The 13,729-nt window shown below is 38.9% G+C and overlaps 1 protein-coding gene and 1 long non-coding RNA gene across 2 annotated transcripts in view; one reads left to right on the top strand and one right to left on the bottom strand.

The window, feature by feature from the left end:
• Positions 1-13,729, bottom strand: part of LOC145435257 (uncharacterized) — a 344,196-nt gene that overhangs the window by 123,704 nt on the left and 206,763 nt on the right. The window lies entirely within an intron of this gene.
• The window catches only part of LOC145435202 (uncharacterized), a 129,123-nt gene continuing 126,024 nt past the window's right edge, over positions 10,631-13,729 (top strand). The window contains exon 1 of the mRNA XM_080312530.1: positions 10,631-10,681. The gene's annotated coding sequence lies outside the window, so the exon portion shown is untranslated. The remainder of the gene's footprint in view (positions 10,682-13,729) is intronic.

Below are 13,729 nucleotides of genomic sequence, written 5' to 3'. Positions count from 1 at the left end.
GTTCATCAAACCAAATTTACGACTATTTCAGATGTACAAATGTACATCACTAATTTTGTATTCAGTAATTCGTAATCAGACGAAGCGACATCATTTCTTTTTGTAGAAATTGTATTAAAATATGATAAAAAAAAACTCGACTACGACGCAGCGAACGCCAGAGATCCGTAAAATCGTGGAAGTCTGGAGTCGAGTCAAAGTGATGACTTTTTTTAGTCATCACCACACCACCGGAAAAAATGCGGGCAACTCGGGAGTCCAGCAGTGGTTATACGGACTGCTGTCCAATGGACCGCGCAGTGAGTTGGTGAGTTTGCTGAGACTAGTGATAAATTAGACGGAACATTGGCCCAAAGGCAATTTCAATATATCAGATCGTGGTCCGGTAATCTGTGGTGCTGAGTAGTATTTGTAGCCGTTCGGTCGTAGTCTTCGCTATCTAATTGAATGCGGCTAAGTTACTTCAGGTTCGACTGGACCCAGAGACACATTGCAGATTCGACGGATATATTACAACGAAGGTAGGCACAATAAACACATCAACACTTCCAATCCAATCCAAGACTTAACACAGTAACAACTCCACACAAAGACAATCCAAGACCAACTCCATACCAAACCTCAACTCCATTCCAACTACAGACTAACTCCAATTACTTCCTCTTTTCAATACCGCATGTTACCCTACGCATGACAGGTCTTACAACCAGATAGTCCGGAGTCAATATGGCTCCGGAGCCGAGCGGTTACACATCCCCGTTCCCAAGTTGAGTGATCTAGCAGAAAAGATCACTCACGAGCGACAGGAGGGAGCACATAAAAAAATAAGTATAAAAAACAGAGTATAAAAAATGGCAAGAATATGTACAAAGAAATAGGATCAAGCAAGACTTCTTACAACGTCCTACAACCACCAATAATACAATACATCACAATATCCACCAACAACGCATAGAAGGCCACCACAATATCTCCAAAAGTTCACTCAACTGTCAACAATAAAAAATAAAAAAAAAAAATCCATCAGCAACGTAAAAAAAACAATTGCCACAGACAGCTCCCCAGAACATAACAACATGCACGAAACCAAGCCAACATCAGAATCCAAACACGAGGTATCAATATATATATATATAGGTCTAGCTCTGTCTGCGTTCAGACTTAGAGCACCATCACCGAGGTGATGAAAGTATCCATCAAAAAAGAGAGCATCAACGATTTAAGTTATAAATTAAATTTCCCTTGAAAGTGCTGCTTTTGAGAATGTCCTGATGTCGGTGTCGTTCCGATGGAGGACATTGCTCATCAGCGTTGCGGAGGGTCTTCCTTTTTTCGTTCTCCTTTCATCTTCAAACGTTATTGACTTCACGACACTGTCATTAGGTTTTCGAATTATGTGTGCAAGAAATTTAGCTTGTTGGTGATCAATGAATACTGAAAGGTCTTCAGTGCGACAGATTCTATGAAGATTCTGATTGCTAATTTTGAATGCGTGATCGGTTCCCCTTCGAGTGTAGCCTCCGTGTACCATTTTTCGCAAAAATTGTCTGTAGCAGACATCCAGGACGCTTCTTTGATTTTCCGAAAGAGACCATACACTGCAGCCATATGTGAGTCGACTTCGCACAAAGGCATTCAAAAATTTTATTCTTGTACCAATCCAAATTCTGAAGTTTCGAAGCAGGTATTTATAGGTTTGGAACATAAACAATAGCAGGTCACTATCAAATCAAGATCACAGTTCTAACATCTCAATATCAGGGACATAGTCCAAGTCCGGTGTCAAATCCCAACCACCAATCACCATCTCACTCAAACTTCTCTCAAAGTAAAAGTTTTCCGGTGCGACGGCTCCTTTATATTGACATTGACACGTTCAATGGCCATCTTACAGTCCACCAACGGCTTCAAAGTACCAAATACATCGGATACGTTTACTTCTCCACGGACCAAGCCCCCGTTCCCAATTGACGAAGCCACTGCTGCACTTTCACCTCCACAATCCTCAGCCAATTGTTCCTCCATCACATCTCTTTCTTCGCCATGACTGTCATCATCATCTGTCTCGTCACACGACTTCAATGGTACCATGACTACCATCTCAGATCCAATATCATTAACAGGAGCAGTAACAGTCTCTTCAAACACTGAATCCATTTTACTCTCATATTCAAGCGGTTTGTCATCAACGATTACATGCTGCTTCTCAAATTCCACCTCTTCAACGTTTACAACAGCAACAGATTTTCCAGCAGACGAGCATACTAAATGCCGGCATCGTCGACTTCGCTGCCATCATCAATTTATATCCACCCTACAATTGATACTTCTCGACGAATTTCGTCAACAAATTACGGCAACGGCGTAGTACGTTGGCATATCATTAGAATGCAACTCAATAAGGAAACGACTAGCTTACCGAAACGATATACCACAGGACTTGAAAGACCTTCAAAACAGATTATCATCGGGCCCAGCGAGTGCCTAAAAAAAAAAAAAATCAGTAATCAAAAAATCAACATATGAGTTTAGCAATCACAAAACAATAAAAAACAAGTAAGAGTTTAAAATTCATTAGAATAGGATACCCAACGCCTGGGTTTTTACATCCAGATCTGGTTTCTGGTTATTCCTCCTTGAACTCTGGGTTTTTAGTACAGGGATTCTTAAAGTTTGAGTCGTGACTTGAACATGGGTCACAAAGGGTATAAATTGGGGTCGCGTCCGCAGCATGCATATTTTCTGTACCACCATCATTGCCGTCTGACGTCTGGTATGTTGTTATGTATTTTGGTTGGATGAAAGTAAAGACTCTCTCAGGCAGAGTGATCTTATAATATCATATCAATAATATGTAAGGTACCGTATGTTATATTTGCTGAATTTGTTGCAACAAAAATTGTGTTCGCAAGGTCACTGTGTTGGGTACTATAGTCAGTAAGCTAGACATGCAGAAAAGTCCTTCGTCAATATGGCTTGATAATGAACAATTGCCGATCGTTTTATTGCATAAATTATGGTTTGATGTCATGCCAAGACGAGGAACTATTAGACACCAGTATTGCCGAATCTTTCCGCGCCGAGACACTTTAAGTTTTTGCCAACGTGTGGCTATAGGTTAAGTGCATTTCCAAAATGAACGACGGCGATTAAATTTTTACCCAAAGTGATCGTCAATGGTTTGCCAAAATATATTGATGGTTGTCGAAATGGTCGGTACCAAATAATCCCCTCCGTGCAATCTGAACCCCGAAGAAGAAAATAATTCACCCTAATTTGAAATTGCGTGCGTCATACGTTAAATAACTGCGTTACATACAACTGGTTGTCTGCGCACTCTCCAAGTAATATATGCCGGTGAAAACGTAGCATACTTACTTTAAAATTGCATTCATTTCGATATGTGAGGCAATTAATCTCAGATTTAGTTCAAGTTTAAGTACCACTGCTGTAGTAGCTCTGCTATATCTTATGATTGGGCACTGTGTCTTCATTGTTCCTTTGTTTATGCCATTTTCTGTGCTCATAGGAGGGTTGGTGTGGTGTGGCTATGTTCACAATAACATTAGTCAATATGTTATATACGTTACACACGTTATGTATGTTATGTTATATACTTTGCTTTGTATTTATCTATCTGTGTATTATCAATGTTCATGGACCGAATAAATTCTCTCTCTCTCTCTCTCTCTCTCTCTCTCTCTCTGTTCACAATGAGATCAGTTCACTATAGAATCCGAATCTGTACTTCAAATCAGACTGGCTGCCTGTGTTGCTGTGTTGGTGCTGCATAGGAAAAAATTGTGAAGACAAATTTTCATGACAAAAAAATTAGATTTAAATTTTTTACGAGGATTGAACTTATTGTGAACATATCGCATCAATCCTGTAGGCTTGTATAGTAAACTACTGACCATAGCAAGTTAGTTGTGTTGTATTGTGATATTACTGAAAGTTAATTGATTGTTAGCTATTTCTCTTGTATCATGTTGTGATGATTGAAGGTTTTAATATGCTGTCTCGTTGCTCCTGTGGATTATGTAAATTACTATAGGCGTACTGAGTAGAGTGCAACTGGAGAATTTTACATACGGGTATTGTAAATTTCAGACCTGGTCTCCAGTACACAAAGTGCTCCCGTTCTTTGAAACGTGTTTTTTTTGTCAGAGGACTTGGATTATAGCTTTGAAAAATACTTTTAGATCAGGATATAGTTTGATGAGAGATTTCTGATGTTTAGGGTAATTTCATGTCATATCAACCAAAAAAATTGATTTAATTTTGTCTCCATCAAATTTTGGATCTTGCTGAAATTTTGCTCATAACAGTGTGAATGATATCTGAGTGGATATCAATTTATTTTGAATGAATTACATAAGTTGTTTTCAAGTTATTGCATGATAAAATCGGACTTTTTCCGCTCATTCGACTGTGAAATTAAAGGGCTGTTTAAAGCAGATTTGAAATTGTCCGTTCATGAGATACCGTGACCTTGGAACGGGCCTATTTGTTCACTGTGTTGTGTTGTATAAATTGGTCTATACTGTCATCCCAGTGAGCAATTCATGATTTTTGGTTAACGGCATAGAATGCACTCTGTGCAGACTTATACAGACTAGCGATCCAGCTAGTTGACAGTCAACTAGCCACTAGGGCTGGGCAAAATCGAGTACCTGAGTGATTCGATTCTGAATCACGTATTATGCTTCGAGTCGAGTATCATACATTCTTACGTCATAACAGAATGTCATATGTCAAAGTTCAAATATGTACCTTTTATGCCACAGCAACGAATACTATGCGTGTTATCGATCACATTAAAGATGCTTTGATATTTTTTCGATCATACCGATTTCATTGCACTTCGTGACAAGGTTATGAGATGATTATGACTTCGAAAATGTGTTATTTCACGTAAGCTTTGTAGCTTTGTATGCTTCGATGCAGCCAATCAGTGTTTTAAGCCTTCCACATTGGAAACTAGCATCAAAACTATAATTCTCGTTGATAAATTAACTTTCAGTAGCGAGGAGCTTGTAATTTCAGTACTCGAAAATATCGTCTTTTACTACTCGACTCGAATCATTAAAATTAATACTCGATTCAGATTCCAGTACTCGAATCATTGTGGCCAGCCCTACTAGCCACCATTTTTTCGAATAATTCTAGATTTAGTTGTAGTAGCAGATTATGAAAAGCGAGTGGTTCTAGTTCTTGTTGCGAATTTTGAAAAGTGAGTAGTTCTGGTTCTGGACGTGAATTTTGAAAATCCAGTACCCCGTGAATAAGAAAGAGCCAGACACAATAAATGGAAAGAAGTAGAATATAGCATAATAAGGACAAGCAATGAAAATGAAATGCCTGTAGACGAAGACTTGGACAACTAGTTAATTCTAGTTGCCTAATTAGACTAATTATCGTTAAATGCCGGTAATAGGCCTATATTCCTAATCAAATTTGTGAAATGTTTCTTTGTTCTCATTTCAATTGTAATATAATTTCTGGTTTTCTTGTAAATGCTGATAGTATACTGTATAGGGGGAAACGAGCCAAGCTTGCTGTACAGACATTTGCTGTTCTCATGCTCATAAGAATGAACTGTGGTTCGATATTACCAGAACTTGATTCAATGTCAAAGTTTTGTGAATTCAGTAATTATAATTATAATTATGATCTGCTTTGGAGAAAAAAGGTGTCCTTATATAACTTTGTAGCTATAATTCTAATTATAATATGATTTGGAAAAAACTTTGTATCTGTAATTATAATTTTAATCTGATTTAGAACTGCTGAAAATTTTGTAGTCAAAGTAAGTGTATGCGAAGTCGATATATCAGATCGTGGTCCGGTAATCCTGAGCGCTGACTAGTTGCACACCATGTTGTTGTTATTTGCAAGTGATATTTATGGAGAAAATTGGTGGAATTCTGTGGCTTCCGTAAGTGGATTTGTCGTTGTGTTCGATCCTGTTATTAGGCCGGTGCTCAGTGTTCAAATTTGAATCAAGTGTAAGAACTGCAGCATTTGGTCAAAAAATGGTAAAAATTGCTTACAAAGTCGAATATTTTTTGCAACATGCATTTCGTTGTATCGTAGATGTTGGCACTGTTCGTGAACTTATCATTTGACATTTTACACCTTGTGTTAATGCTGAAGGTACTGCAATATCCTAACTGAAGCAAGACTGCGTGGGCACTGGGCATTGTATGGTTCTTATATCAAGAAGCGCATGATGAAAAATTGTGATCTAGACAACATTGTCAGAATGAAGCAACACGGTTTGTCACCAGCAGTGTACGCACAACTTCAGTGTTTTCAGCGAACAACTGCTGCTGTTGAACGTTCTTTCTCCATTCTTGACAAGCTACTTAGTGAGGACAGATAGTTCCAACCAAAAATCAAAATTTCCCGTTTTAAAATCGCCCTACTTATAGTGATTAGTAGGGCAAGTTTTTGTTGCACTAAAATCGAAAGAAAGTTGGATTTAATTTTGATAAAAGTTGCATTTATAATTTTTTTGACCTAGAAAGGTGCGAGATACTCGAAAGATTCCGTTGTGTAGCCTAGTTCCTGCAGAGCTGTCAAATTTGTTACTTTGCCATTTCACGGACATTGTGGCGGCACCGCCAAAAATGACGGAACACTGGAAAAATTTTCCTCAAGAAGCCACACAGCATAGCGATAACCCCCTACCCTAAAAACAAGTCAAATAACACACCCCAAACCCCTTAGGTCTGCAAACTTGACCCCAGGCTTTGCAGAAAAACTCACTCTTGGCAACTTTAACTAAATCAATAGTCTGAATAAGGCGACCCAGTGAAGATGTAATTTTCGGCGGTAAAATGTAAAATGGGAAACTACCTCAATTTTAAACGACAGAATTAATAAAACGATCTATTTACGTATTGTTCGGAAACGATCGTGCTTGGCAGAGGCAGGAGTAGTTGAACTTCTTGCTTGCAAGATGCAGCTACCACATCATATAGCTCTTTGTTATGCAAATCAAAGAGAACAGCTTCTTGGAGGTACAGAACTTCAATATACAATTGAATAGTATATTCATATTGAAATGAACCCTAAATATTTTCGGCTGACACTCGTCACGGGTAATCGTCAGCAACTAGTAGAGAACTCGAAAGAACAGCGTATATCAACAATCGTAACACATCAAAGAGAATAGAACTAGAAATAGTTTATAGCATGTTTTCAAGTCACTCCTTCACATTTTGACGCATTATTTGATAAAAGTTGCAGTCAAAATTGTTATGGAAAATAGAGAAAAGTTTCAAAAAGTTGCACTATAAAATCCATCCAAACAGCTTAAAACATCATACGGTAGTGCATAGTTTCCAAGTATCTAGGAAGCTGTCGGCAGCTGTAAAAAAAGTTGCAAAAACTTGCCCTAGTGATTAGAGTCGAGCAGTGAAAAAATATTTTTTCGAGCAGCCTACTAAACTTAGAATTGAAATTGGAGCTTAGAGACATTTCACGTGTCAGATTACATCCAGATTCCAGATTACCGGCATTTCGCTCTAATTAGTTTAATTAGGCAACTAGAGTAAAGTAATTAACTTGACCAGTGGCTTTTAACCTTGACTCCAGCGTAAAAACGGTTGAGTAGTAGATGGTGTAGTAGTATATGGATAATTCCACAGTGTAACTTTCGTTCTATATATCCGTGAGTTCTCTTGCAAATTGATTTCAGATAAAATTTATCAAATCTCCAACCAACAATGCAGCCTACGCAATATATTTCCAAAGTTGCATTGGTTATTATAGTTCATGTAAAATGAAGGTTACACTCTTCATCTGCCTACTTTTAGATCAGGTGGTCTCCCTTATCACACTCCCATCATACTAGCTCAGGGGCGGCCAGGGTGGCCTGCGAAGTAATTCTAGAAATTAGTCCTGTTATAAAAAAATGAATTACCGTGGTAATTTATTGTGAACTTGCAAGACCAACCAAAATTTGATTAGCCTGACTGCAAAATTATGGTTGTTGATGACTAAATTATCAGTTCCAACTCATTGTCGTAACCAGGGGCCAGCCACAATTTTCGTAGATCTTAGTATATGACGATAAAGTAGAATATTTCTTAGCAGATTTATTTGATTTGATATTTTTCTTAGCACTTCGCGTAAATTAGAGTCACTTGATTTCTTGCTTTTAGTATTGGAACCCCTTCCTGAAAATTAACAACGCGCCCAATTAACAGAAATCAGTCCATATTCGCAATTATGAGCATCCAACATTGTATGTGGGCTCACAGAAAAACCTTTGCACCTCTTTGTGCATCTTCGCCGAAATCTTCGATATTTATATGTCCAAAAGCGGAGTAATCCTGTCTCTGCCAAATGAGCCGAGCGGTATAAGGAGGTGACCCGGAATATATACAAGTGACAATATTATTGATCGAATTCGTTCATCAACTTTGAAAAGTTTCCGCGCTTAGCGTGGTTATAACACGACTACATAGGCCTACTAACTTTTGGTGACATAATTAATATTGATTTTGATGCGTTTTGTTTTTATCGGTAACTGATCGGGTTCGCTACTATCGGACGACTAAAAAAGGTCATCAACATTCAAGTGGCCCGCGCAATATTCTGGAAACCTCATTTGGCCGAAAAGGTTGACCGCTCCTATACTAGATGGAGGTTTACTTTCATTAAATAACGCAGGGTTGTGATGACTCGAGTCAAGCTGCGAATCGCAATTTTTGGTTGACTTGACTTGACTTCGTAAAAATGGAAACTGACTCGACTCGAGTCAATTTGTGTATTGACTTTAGCAAGTCATATCACTCAACACATTGTATATCACTTATCAAAGTCTCGTATATAAGGACCGATAATTGAAAAATAGGCCCATGGACTGTCTTATCTGTGGTGGCCAACCGTTTCGGCCCATGGGCCACATGAGATTTATGAAAGATTGCACGGGCCACTTGAATGTTGATGACATTTTCAGTCGACTGATAGGAACGAAGCGGATAAGGCAATGGTGACAACAAGACTACGCATCGAAATCGATAACAATCACGTCATGAAAATTTGGCATGTCTGCACAGCAAGCTTGGCTCGTTTCGTACTAAACTGTTCTCCTGTGGCATTTTCAGTAAAACTAGAAATTATATAAAAATTAAAATTTGAGCTCAGAAACATTTCACAAGTCGAATCAGAATTAGAATGGCGGCTTTTCGCCCTAATTAGTGTAATGCAGTGAAGTATGATTCTGTTAGGTTTTGAGACCCACAAATTCACATGTACCTCATATAGTATATGGGTTGCTCTTATTGAAGTACCTGCGTATTAAAGTTGAGAACCGGGTGCAAGATTCTCTATTTTATCGAACTACATTCAAAGTGACCTATGAGCATTAGGTGGCCCGTGACAGTCCGATTGGGGTCCGCGAAGACAAAAAGGTTGAGAACCACTGCTGTAGAAACATTGTGAAATTAAAAAATTAATTGGATTTATTTAAAACTAAATTTAATTGACTTCTCCATGTAATTGTTAGGTCTGAAAAAACGATTCACAACAAATTTGCCTTAATTCTAACCAGTAGAAGCAAAGTTATTCCTGTTCGAAATTTTTGGATTCAAATCTGTATTAATGGTAGGTAATAATAATAATAATTGAAGAATTTGCCACCTTACTTACTATTTTTCAATTCCAAAATTGGTGTGTAGCGTTTTTTTAGGCAACCTAACAATTACGTGGGGTAGCCAATTAAATTTATTTTTACATAAATCCAATTACAATTTGATCATGTAGCCAGTATAATTTGAAAAGAAATGGGATTTTTGAAAATCCCTAATGGGCACTTCTTCGATAGTAGGTAGACATCCGACAATGTTCACCATGATCATCAATGCATGTTTCACATGAACTCGTCAAAATTTATAAACGTCAAAATAAATTGATTTTGCGTTTGGAGAGGCAGATATTTGCGTTGGGAGAGGGCTGGTGGCAAAGTTGGGTTTATTTTAGGGTATCCCAAGATTAATGTTGCAGGAGGCGGGGTATTAAAGTTTGGGAGGGGGATTTTAGGGTGCGGGGAGGGGTATATTAGGGTTGGAGGTGGGTTAGGGTATCCCAAGACTAGGTTTGGGGTATCCTGAGATTAGGGTTGGAGGTGGGTTAGGGTCAAAGTTGGGGTTAGGGTATTCTAAGATTAGGGTTGAAGGTGGGAGGATATTAGGGTTTGGAGAGGGGATATTAGGGTTGGAGGTCGGTTGGGGTCAAAGTTAGGGTATCCTACGATTAGGTTTGGAGGTGGGGGGGGGTATTAGGTTTCGTGGAGGGGGATCTTAGGGTTCAAGGTCGGTTGGGTAACCAAAGATTGGGGTTGGAGGAGGGTGGTATTAGGATTTTTTGGGGGGGGATATTACGGTTGGAGGTGAGTTGGGGTATCCTGATCCTGAGATTAGGGTTGGAGGTGGGTTAGGGTCAAAGTTGGGGTTATGGTATTCTAAGATTAGGGTTGGAGGGGGGGAGTATATTAGGGTTTGGAGGGGGGATATTAGGGTTGGAGGTCGGTTAGGGTCCAAGTTAGGGTATCCTACGATTAGGTTTGGAGATGGGGGGATATTAGGGTTAAAGTTGTGGTATCCCAAGATTAGGATTGGGGATATTAAGGTTGGAGGTGGGTTAGGTTATCATGAGATTAGGGATGGAGGTGGGGTCATTAGGGCTCGGGGTGGGGGATATCACCCCTCCCTCAACCCTAATATTGGGATACCCTAACTCACCTTCAACCCTAATACTCCCCAAACACTGATATCCCCACCCCAACCCTAATATCCCTCTCCCCCAGCCCAAATCCCAAGGCGAAAAAACACAATTTATTTTGACGTTTAGAAATTTTAACGTGGTCATGAGAAACATTTGTTCGTGATCATGGTGAACATTGTTCGATGTCTACCTACTATCGAAGAAGCGCCCCCTAATGAGCATAGGTACCACAACCACATTTTCAGTTAGATTACTAGTCGAACAACTTCACTGTATCACTAATCGCTGAGGTGGAATCGAACCGGAAAGGTATCAGCCCGTTTCCGACTGTTATTACAACCTTATTTGACCAAAAATTAGCAACTACAATACGTAAATCATTAATTAGCCAATTGGTCATCAGGCGAAATGTTTCTAATAGCCAAGTCCATAGCTGAAATTACCGACCGGACTCCTACGTTCACCCATCAGCTTTGGTGCCAGACCATGAAATTTTCTAGTTGTCTACTTAGACCAGTGGTTCCCAAACTGTGGTACCGGTATGCGAATAACTTCAATGGACCTATAATTTTCTGTATTAAAAATATGAACATGTACATCAAGATTTCTATTTGCTATGTATCAAATTAACCCGGGGCCTGCCAAAACTAGATCGTACAAGCGCGACGCAGGAAAGCTCCATGTCGCCATTTAATGAGAATTTCCAATGCAGTGGTTTTCAACCGGGGGTCCGCAGAAACATTTTCAAGTGGTCCGCGAAACCTCCAAATTTGCAAAATAGATTATAACCAAATTTGTATTTTATTAATTGGAGAAATCATAAGGCAGTTTCGCTTCATAATGACTAAAACTTCATAACTCGCATAAACAGAATGACGGTCTGAGATGAAGTATTGTACTGTGCAAACTCATTTTAATTGCGGAATTGCGAATAGCCTACTGATGCCAACATATTACGGTTTGGAGATGTTATGTTTGGGTTTTGGAAAAGATTTATTGGCAAAAATCCATTTCCTCCTGTGATCTACATAACCCAGGGGTGGGCAAACTACGGCCCGCGGGCTGCATGCGGCCCGCAACACCGTTCTGTGCGGCCCGCGGGAGTCTAAAGAAACTTTTTAGAAATATTGATAAAATGCGTACTAAAAATCGAAATAATGCAGGGACTTGATTAAACTATTTCTTAGTATATTTCACCATGATAATTTTAAGACGGTGGTTCTCCAGCTGGCGTGCGTGAAAGCATCAGAAGTGGGGCGCGAAGCTGAGCTTGACTGAAAAAAATTTTCGCGCTCCGCACGATTTACCAACAATTTCATAATTGTTGCTCTGTATTTAGTATGAATTTCACGTTTAAAAATCTCTCAACCATAGTCGTAACCTTCCATGCCATCAAATTATCTGTTAGGTTGCTAGCGTTTTGTGATATGACAATAAGGGGGCGCGAAATCTTTAACCGTCATAAGGGGGGGGGGGGGGGGGCGTGTCTTAAAAAGTTTGAAAACCACTGTTCTAAGGTAAGGTTTATGTTCAATTACTGGCGCAACAGCTCGATCTCAAGGCCCACACAGTTTGAAAGGTTTCAACTGCTAAACATCACAGAAATCCAAAACGAGATTAACATAATTCGGATCACGAGTGGGATTTCAGATTAGCCACTCCAGTTTTAATTGTTCCAGTGATGTGCTTATAAAAACCGATTCGCGCGTGTTTTAAGTATAGATTCGTTCTCTTTATGCGAATAATTGGGGCATTTATAATTTATCTACATATAGTAGAAGCTAACATGGTTATGATTCTGTGAGCATTGTGTGCGCTGGAACTGAACCAAAAGTGAAATTAGTAAATCTATGAACAGATCGCTGCTCACATATTTAAATTTCAATCCTGTTCTAAGAATCGGGACAACCGACTTTCATCTCTATTATAGTTTTGACAAATTGGGTATTGAGGTCGACCAGCCTATAAAATCCCACCACTATCTTTCTGATGCGTGTACGATATCATCAAAGCAAAATTTGTTTTGTTTTAATTAAGCACAAATATTATCTCCATGTCCTCACTATATAATCAAATACCAATATTGCGTTTTGGTTTATATTCCCATTGTATATAGTGCGGCCCGCGAATGGATTCAGTTGTTGAATGTGGCCCGTGAGCTCAAAAGTTTGCCCACCCCTGACATAACCGCTCTTCCAGAATAACTTCAAGATGAGCTGCTAGATTGAAATGTCTACGGTATGCTGGACTATTCTCTTTCATTTCAATATGAATATACTAATCAATTGTATATTGAAATTCTATACCTCCAAGAAGCTGGATGTTATTTATGTTCACTTAAATTGGTTTCTCAATTTGGTGCCATATATGTTCCGATCATACTCAAAGGTGCCATCGGGAGCGTTGCTTCTTATTATTACATTCGCCAGAACCATCTTCGTGGAAATAAATTTTTAGGCACGCGTTCATATCAAATAGACGGTGCAGATTTTCAAAACATGACCACATATATTTCAAGTAATATGCTTTGAATTAATAAAAGTCTTCCCAATTTCCACATAAATAGTAGGCTTTTATGTTATTTTCAAGAGTGGTCATTTTGTTGATGTTTATAACTAGACTACAGTTAATATTTGCACAAGGCAGATGACGGTTGCACGATAATTGAGCCAAATTTGAATCTAAACTTTGGGGTATACAGGGGTCCGCGAAGACTAAAAGGTTCAGATCCACTGACCCTGGTCACAGACAAACTAGTATGTTCGAATGCTCGCGGCTCAAATAAGGCCCGTGGTTGAAGTTATTCACAAGTGCAACCACTAGGCAAGCCAGGAGAGATCCTCATACTGCCAGAAGCTTTAAGCTCATTAATACATAATAGTTGAAATAAATTTTTTGAACAAATACATCAATTCCCTGATAAAATTTCCTGCGCTTTGCGCGAGTATTTCAAGCGTTTCCACAATTTCAAAAGAACTGAGTACCAAATCTT

This window comes from Botryllus schlosseri, chromosome 3 (genome assembly GCF_051294905.1).
Source record: "Botryllus schlosseri isolate E-star chromosome 3, Bs_hap1, whole genome shotgun sequence".
Lineage (NCBI taxonomy): Eukaryota > Metazoa > Chordata > Ascidiacea > Stolidobranchia > Styelidae > Botryllus > Botryllus schlosseri.
Note: the sequence above shows the minus strand (reverse complement) of the source record. Positions and strands in the feature narration are given on the sequence as shown.